Raw genomic sequence first — 9412 nt, forward strand, 5'->3', positions numbered from 1 at the left:
CCCCCTGCTATAAAAAAAAAAAAAAAAAAAAAAATGGTAATAGGGACTTTTCTCAATTCTGATTTTTTTTTCTTGTAATTCTGATTAAAACAAAGTCAGAATTGCGAGATATAAACTCAGTTCCGAGAGACAAACTCAGATATAAACTCAGAACTGAGACATAAACTTCAAAATGCAAGATATAAACTCAGAATTGTTAGATATAAACTGAGAATTACACAATATAAACTCAGAATTGTGAGATATAAACTTCAAAATTCGAGACAAACTCTGAATTGCGGGACATAAAGCCAAATTGCGAGACAAACTCTGAATTCTGAACACTGAATTGCGAGATACAAACTCAGAATTACAAACGTAAACTTTTAATTATGAGACATAAACTCCGAATTGTGAGACATAAACCCTGAATTGCAAGATATAAACTCAGAATTACACAATATAAACTCAGAATTACACAATATAAACTCAGAATTTTGAGATATGAACTCAGAATTACACAATATAAACTCAGAATTGTGAGATATAAACTCAGAATTACATGATATAAACTCAGAATTACACGATTTAAACTCAGAATTGTGAGATATAAACTCAGAATTACACGATATAAACTCAGAATTGCAAGATATAAACTCAGAATTACACGGTATAAACTCAGAATTACACGATATAAACTCAGAATTGTTAGATATAAACTGAGAATTACGCGATATAAACTTCAAAATTTGAGACAAACTCTGAATTGCGAGACATAACGCCAAATTGCAAGACAAACTCTGAATTCTGAACTCTGAATTGCGAGATACAAACTCAGAATTACAAACATAAACTTTTAATTATGAGACATAAACTCCGAATTTTGAGACATAAACCCTGAATTTTGAGACATAAACCCTGAATTGTGAAACAAACTCAGAATTGCAAGATATAAACTGAGAATTACACGATATAAACTCAGAATTCCACGATATAAACTCATAATTACACAATATAAACTCAGAATTGCAAGATTTAAACTCAGAATTGCAAGATTTAAACTCAGAATTACACGATATAAACACAGAATTACACAATATAAACTCAGAATTGCAAGATATAAACTCAGAATTGCGAGACAAACTCACAATTGCAAAATATAAACTTCAAAATTTGAGACAAACTCTGAATTGCGAGACATAACGCCAAATTGCAAGACAAACTCTGAATTCTGAACTCTGAATTGCGAGATACAAACTCAGAATTACAAACATAAACTTTTAATTATGAGACATAAACTCCGAATTTTGAGACATAAACCCTGAATTGTGAGACATAAACCCTGAATTGCGAGATATAAACTCATAATTACAAACATAAACTTTTAATTATGAGACATAAACTCCGAATTGTGAGACATAAACCCTGAATTTTGAGACATAAACCCTGAATTGTGAAACAAACCCTGAATTGCAAGATATAAACTCAGAATTACACGATATAAACTCAGAATTCCACGATATAAACTCATAATTACATAATATAAACTCAGAATTACACGATATAAACTCAGAATTACACAATATAAACACAGAATTACACAATATAAACTCAGAATTGCAAGATATAAACTCAGAATTACACGATATAAACTCAGAATTGTTAGATATAAACTGAGAATTACACGATATAAACTCAGAATTACATTATATAAACTCAGAATTACATGATATAAACAGAATTACTCGATATAAACGCAGAATTACACGATATAAACGGAGAATTACACGACATAAATTCAGAATTGAGAGATATAAACTTCAGAATTTGAGACAAACTCTGAATTGCGAGACATAAAGCCAAATTGCGAGACAAACTCTGAATTCTGAGATATAAACTCATAATTACAAACATAAACTCAGAATTGTGAAACAAACTCAGAATTGCAAGATATAAACTCAGAATTACACGATATAACCTCAGAATTGCAAGATATAAACTCAGAATTGCAAGATATAAACTCAGAATTACACGATATAAACTGATAATTACACAATATAAACTCAGAATTGTGAGATATAAAATTCTGTGGCAGAAACGGGCTTCCATAGAAATCCTCTAATGAGGATTATTATTTTTTTATCTTTACTGTTAAAAGAAATTCTTGACATGTGGGATGTTTTCTTCATGTAAAAGTTGATACGTCTATTTATTTTATTTTGCAATCTTAACTATACACCAGTTGCATTTTATTTTTTGGCGTTCAGCATCATGAGACCTGAGAGTCGTTTTGGGGTTGAGAAGCGCAGCTTTGATTTCCAGCTGTTCTTAGAGCTTCAGCAGCTGGTGTTTCTCAGCGTCGCTGCTATGTTCACTGATCATTCCTCTCAATGCATCACTCGCCGACATAAAGAAACAAACGCTTTATTTCAGACCAAATAAATAGTGTGATTGCAGAGGGACCTGATTGTGGGTGCATACGGGATGTGTTTGGGAAAAACATTAGTGAAGATGTATTAAATAGCGTAAGCGTTATCTGTTCTGCTGAGATATAGAGTGTCAGTGATACAGAGCAGCTGGAGATCCAGGAAATGAATTCATTTTCATTTAGCGCCTAACAGAGACACAAACGCTGCGGCCTCAGTGTGTTTGTGGATGTGCTGCATGCAGCGAGCCGTGCCTGAGGAAAGTCATACGCTAAATGTTAACCAGAGCTCTGCCCGGTTAATTTGAATGGAATCGGCCACAACAGGAAGAGGAATTAGCTGAATTATAATCTGTGATGGTGATGCATTCTGGGAAATTTGTTTTTTTATTAAACATGTCGAGCCAACATTTAAATTTTGCTGCCTCAATTCAAATTCGACTTAAATTCACAAAGGAATTTGGGAATTTCAATTCACATTCCATTCAAATCTGAGTAGTACACAAACCTGTTTTATAAAAAAGCATGCATTCAAATTGAAAACACTGCCACCGGATCGTCTTACACATAGTTGCAAAAGTTTTCTTCTGCTTTAGTTCTCTGTCATCTCGTACCAAGTGAGCCGGGGGAAAAAACGGTGCATGACGGTCCATGAATGTTGAGTAATTTGTGAAAGCGGATTGAGGAAATAAGGATACAGTGACATGTAATACTCTTAGCCCACCGGTAATGCTCACTAATGCTAACGTAATATGTGTTATGTAAACTGAATTTTGTTTTTTTTTTAAACATGTCGAGCCAACATTTAAATTTTGCTGCCTCAATTCAAATTCGACTTAAATTCACAAAGGAATTTGGGAATTTAAATTCACATTCCATTCAAATCTGAGTAGTACACAAACCTGTTTTATAAAAAAGCATGCATTCAAATTGAAAACACTGCCACCGGATCGTCTTACACATAGTTGCAAAAGTTTTCTTCTGCTTTAGTTCTCTGTCATCTCGTACCAAGTGAGCCGGGGGAAAAAACGGTGCATGACGGTCCATGAATGTTGAGTAATTTGTGAAAGCGGATTGAGGAAATAAGGATACAGTGACATGTAATACTCTTAGCCCACCGGTAATGCTCACTAATGCTAACGTAATATGTGTTATGTAAACTGAATTAGCAGACACATAAACAAGTTCATAAATCCTCAAATGGCCATGTGGAAAAGAGTAGGTTTGTTGTAGTGAAGTGAAGGAAATATTCTTGCAGGAAGATTAACGCTGAGATATTGTGTTGGTGGGCTTCAACTCAGACGAGACTTTTAAAAAGGACTGGAAGATAAATTGACATTTGCTTCATTGTTGGCAAGGCTTTGGAAAAACTCCTTAAAGGGATAGTTCACCCGAGAAAAAAAAAGAAAAAATTGCTGTTAATTTACTAATCTGAGATGTAGATGACTCTTTAAAACAGTAAAGACGATTTTTAGCTGAAACTGTGGCGCTTGGTGATTCATATAATGCAAGTCAATAGCTGCCATCACTTTGAGAGTCAAAAAAGCATATTAAGGTATATAAAATTAATACCTGTGGATCCTGACGATATATTGAGGTCTTATGAAGCGAAACGATCAATCTGTGCATTATTTACAGCTTTATTACCTGTAATCCAGAGCCTCAGGCAACAAGGAAGTCTGATTATTTTCTGTGAACTGGTTCTTTCGGACAGTTTGTTTAAATTAACTAGTTCAATTCACTATTTTATGTAATCATGCAATTAAGTCACGTATGCGCAATTAAATTATTAAAGCACCCAATAATGTGGTGAAATGTGGATGATTGAGTAATTTGTAGATCTGTGCTGCTCGAGCTGCAGACTGATTCAGACGCTACAGTCCGCTTTGGTTCAACTAGTTTGCCTAAAAGAACCAGTTAAAAAAAATGATTCGTTCACAAACTGGACGTCACTCCAGACCATCTGCCTGAGGCTCTGGATTACAGGTAATAATGTTGTAAATAATGTTCAGTTTCTTGTACAGACTGATCGTTTCTATGGTGGCAGAGAAAGCTCAACGCGCTGCAACTTCAGAAAACACGCATGCAAATAGAAAAAGCACCAGCAAATTAAGAAAACATCTTCATCAGTTTGACAGCACATGTGCTGCAAATGCTCACAACACAAACAAATAAAGAAACAAGTAGCACGGACCACATTAAAATTACCCCAGCAAAACGAAAATTAATCATGTTTTTTAATGATTACCATTTGTAATCATAAAACCATAGTTGTAAAAATACCATAGTTAGTGTAGTAAAAAAAAAGGTGGTCTCTGTCTATTTGCAGCACGTTTCTGTTTTGCGGCGTGTTTATTTATTTGTTTGTGTTGTGAGCATTTGCAGCGCGTGTGTTGTCAAATTGATGAAGATGTTTTCTTAATTTGCAAGTGTTTTTTCATTTGCAGCATGTTGAGCTCTCTCGGCCGCTGTATGTTTCACTTCATAAGACCTCAATATATCATCAGGAGCCACATGGATTAATTTTACATACCTTTTTTTTGTCTATCAAAGTGACGGTGGCCATTGACTTGCATTTTATGAATCACCAAGGAGCACAGTTTCAGCTAAAAATCTTCTTTACTGTTCTGCTGAAGAAAAAATCACCTACATCTTGGATGGCCTGAGGGGTGAGTACATTTTCATTTCTGGGTGAACTATCCCTTTAACTCAGACAAGACGTTTAAAAAGGGCTGGAAGATAAATTGACATGCACTTCTTTGCTGGCAAGGCTTTAGAAAAACTCCTTAACACATCTTATTGGCCAGGCAAGGTCTTCTGCTCTCAGCCTGCCTGTGAGACTCTCCATCATCAGCATTCAGCCGAGGGAAGCATCAGAGGAAATATATCCAATTAGATCACTCCGATCGATCTCTGCCTGTGTTTGCAACATGCTCGAGTCAGGCCATCTTTCCTGTAGCGGAACACAACATGCTGATTTGATTAGCGACGGATTGAAGTACATTTAGCCCGACGGTAACATCTCAAAGCCGATACGTGATGAATGAAATGACAATAGGTGAAGGTAAACAATGAACTGGATGAGCTCAGTTAGGAACATTACATGTGGCAGACAGCAAATATGTCGCTCTGCGGTTGCTAAAGTGTTTCTGATTGATGCAAGAATGTGGGTGGTTGCTAGGGTATTCTGGGTGGTTACTGGCGTGTCTTGTGTGGTTGCCTTAGTGTTATGGGCTGTTGCTACAGTAGAGTGCTCTGGGTTGTTGCCAGGGTGTTCCAGATGGGTGCTAGGGTGTTGCTAGGGTGTTTCGGGTAGTTGCTAGGGCAATTCTGGGTGGTTGTAAGGATCTTCTGGGTGGTTGCTAGGACATTGTTAGGGTGCTCTGGGTGGTTGTAAGGTCTTCTGAGTGGTTGCTAGGGCATTATTGGTTGTTATTAAGGTGTTGTGGGTGGTTGCTAGGACATTCTGTGTTGTTATTACGGTGTTGTGGGTGGTTGCTAGGGCATTCTGGGTGGTTACTGGTTTGTCTTGTGTGGTTACCTTAGTGTTATGGGCTGTTGCAACAGTAGAGTGCTCTGGGTTGTTGCCAGGGTGTTCCAGATGGTTGCTAGGGTGTTTTGTGTGTTTGCTAGGGCAATTCTGGGTGGTTGTAAGGGTCTTCTGGGTGGCTGCTACGACATTGTTAGGGTGTTCTGGGTGGTTGTAAGGGTGTTCTTGGTGGTTGCTAGGGCATTCTTGGTTGTTATTAAGGTGTTGTGGGTGGTTGCTAGGACATTCTGGTTTGTTGTTACAGTGTTGTGGGTGGTTGCTAGGGCATTCTGGGTGGTTACTAAGGTGTTCCGAATGGTTGCTGTGGAATCCTAGGTGGTTCTTAGGTTTTTTTTTTAGGTGGTTGCTAAAGCATTGCCAAGAAGTTACAAGGTCATTCTGGGAGGTTGCTATGGCATCCTGGGTGGCTACTATGGTCTTCTTGGGGATTTTTAGGGTGTTCTAGGTGGTTGCTAGGGTGTTGTCTTTGCTTACTAGGATGTTTTGGGTGGTTGCTAGGGTGTTTTTATTACTGTCGTGTGAGAAAAGTCCACCCTCATACCTTAAACCGATGTGTGTCTATGATATTTTCTTTCACCAGTTTTATAGTCCAGCAGGTAAACATTAGAAGTCTGATCACTTGGTAAAATAACACACATATCCTTAGTAATTGCTGAACTTCTTGTAGTGAACACCACTTGTGCAACCCAGAGCTACAGAGATCCCGTGAATTTGTTTAGCTTTGCAATTAGCAGCTAAATGATTGTTTGCTGATATTTGGATTGCGAGTGCTTTGGATTAGCAGATATCTACTGTAGAGCAAACAATACTGATTTTTTTTTAGATAATTATGTGCACCACTGTAAGCGTTGCAAATAATTATGGGATGGAATCTGATGGTCTTTCTGACTTCACAATAGCAGCAACAGCATTACATGATAAATCTAAATCGCCTTTTTTAAATGCACGCAATCTGGCCTGTTCCCGGATATCTGCAATTCCAGCAACTCTAATCCTCATGAATGCATTTCCACACTGAGGTCCACTAGAGAGTTTGCTTGCAGTATTGTTGGGTTGCGGTCCAGCCCGTGATGCGGTGCACACGCGTGCTGCATGTCCGTATAGCAGCGAGACATGTGCAACTGATCCTAATTCACAATGGCTCCATTGTCTGGGTGAACGCGAGAGTATTACAGCATGGCCTGTGATCTGTATACAAATGAGATCCAGCATATTTGACTTCGGCCGTCAGAATGGCAAGTGCTGCTCTGCTGTTGGCATACAGCGTTCGGCTCTGACTGACGCGGTGGGGATTGAACGAGACAGCGATTTGAACCGCATCCAACACTCTCTGTTTTTCCAACTTGGTAAATAGAGTGTGGGCTCATCAGGGATTATGTGCAATTGTCCTTTATGGATGCACATTATAACTAATGCAGTCTGTGCTGAGATTAGAAGCACGCAAAGAAAGCTTTACATCCAAGCTTAAAGGGATATTTCACCCAAAATAAAAAAATAAATAAATTGCTGTTAATTTACACAACCTCAGGCCATCCAAGTTGTAGGTGACTTTTTTATTCAGCAGAACAGTATAGAAGATTTTTTACCTGAAATTCTGGTCCTTGGTGACTGACCATTTTTGAGAATAAAAAAAGCATATCAATGAACACTAAATTAGTCCCTGTGGCTCCTTATGATATATTGAGATCTTATCTTATGGTCTGTGCATGAAACTGAACATTATTTACAGCATTATTACCTGTAATCCAGAGCCTCGGGCAAACGGTCAGGAGTGATGTTCAGTTCGTGAAGGAACCATTCTTTTGAACTGGTTCTTTTTAGTGAACAAGTTGAAGCAATTCATCAAATCGGACTGAACATCTGAAACAGTTTGCGGCTCGAGCAGCACAGCTCTACAAGTTCATTCCACTCAATCAAAACTCACTTTCAGACACCTTACAGTCACTCTGACTCGAAATGAGCCAAACTAGTGGCATATATGATCCTGTGATGAATGAGTCATTCAGCGCTTCAGGTAAATGAACTAGTGAATTGAACCAGTTCATTGAAACAAACTGTCCGAAAGAATCAGTTTGAGGAAAATAATCGTATTTCCCTGTTTGCCTGAGGCTCTGGGTTACAGGTAATAATGTTGTAAATAATAATCAGTTTCTTGCACAGACTGATCTTTTCGCTTCATAAGACCTCAATATATCGTCAGGAAAAAAGGGTATTCATTTAGTGTTCCTTGATATGCTTTTTTGACTCTTGAAGTGCTTTCTTTAGCTGCTGACTTGCATTTTATGAATCACCAAGGACCACAGTTTCAGCTAAAAATCTTCTTTACTGTTCTACTAAAAATAAAAAGTCACCTACATCTTGGATGGCCTGAGGGTGATTTTTGGGTGAACTATCTCTTTAACTGAAAAAGGTAGGCTTTTTAAAACATCCACTGAATCAACACAAAGTACACATGTCTAAAAACAGTAAAGTGCTTCACCCAGACAGACTTGTGTTCAATATATCAGCATCAGTAAGCAGTTCTCTGATGCTTTTTTTGGGTTTCAGTCTCACGGCCATTAGATGCTGAACATCATTTATCTTGAGGGTCTTTAATTATTTGTGTGTAGTACTTTATTGGCACTTACTCTTGGAAAACTCATATCTCTGCAAACTTTTTTATCAGCGAGGACGAGGAGGATGATTTTCCATCTCTTTTTTTCCCCGGCATGATAGAATCGCTTTCTGCACCTCCATATATAATAACAATCAATCACGATAAATTTGTCTCTGGGATGAGGTTCAAAGTTGGCTGTTTCTTTGACAGCTCTGCCTTCGATGGAAAATTATATGGCATAACAAGTAATCGAAATGCCTATTGTGATGCCGAGGCCCGGGTGAAAGGCGAGCGCGAGGAATATCATCTTTCGCTTTGAAATCAGATGGAGGCAACATGCGTTCTGTGCGCAGCTCAGCGGGAGAACGCGGCTGTTCGGCGAGGAGAGATTGCAGAAACGCTGCTGCTGCTGATGCAATGACCTCATCCCCCGAGCCACCCTCCTGCTGCTCGATGTGACCAGAATATAGGGGACAACTGGCCTCCGCCGCCGGAGGAGCTGTGTAATTTGGAGTGGCGCCCCTCTCGCTGCGTCTGAAGGCCAAGTACATCCGAAAGCACTCGCTCCACAAACAGGCTGCTTTTGAAGGTCATCAGAATTCTTTAAAGCAACAGGTTGAGAGGCTCGAAGATTCCCAAAGTCTCAGAGTGGATGTAATATTTAGTGTTCTGATGACACCGAGGTCGAGGATCGGTTGACATTTACATAATTCCTGTAATTGAGTAAATATTTAGCCGCGGTGTATTTTCCGGCATCGCTCGCAGCTCTTTTCTCGTGTGTTCGTGCCTCCGGGTGTAGATTAGGTGCTACCTAATCTACGATACTTGCTACGCTTCCACTGTGGGACGACGCACACACACA

This window comes from Sinocyclocheilus anshuiensis, unplaced genomic scaffold (assembly GCF_001515605.1).
Source record: "Sinocyclocheilus anshuiensis isolate Anshui unplaced genomic scaffold, SAMN03320099.WGS_v1.1 scaffold479, whole genome shotgun sequence".
In the NCBI taxonomy this organism is placed as follows: Eukaryota; Metazoa; Chordata; class Actinopteri; order Cypriniformes; family Cyprinidae; genus Sinocyclocheilus; species Sinocyclocheilus anshuiensis.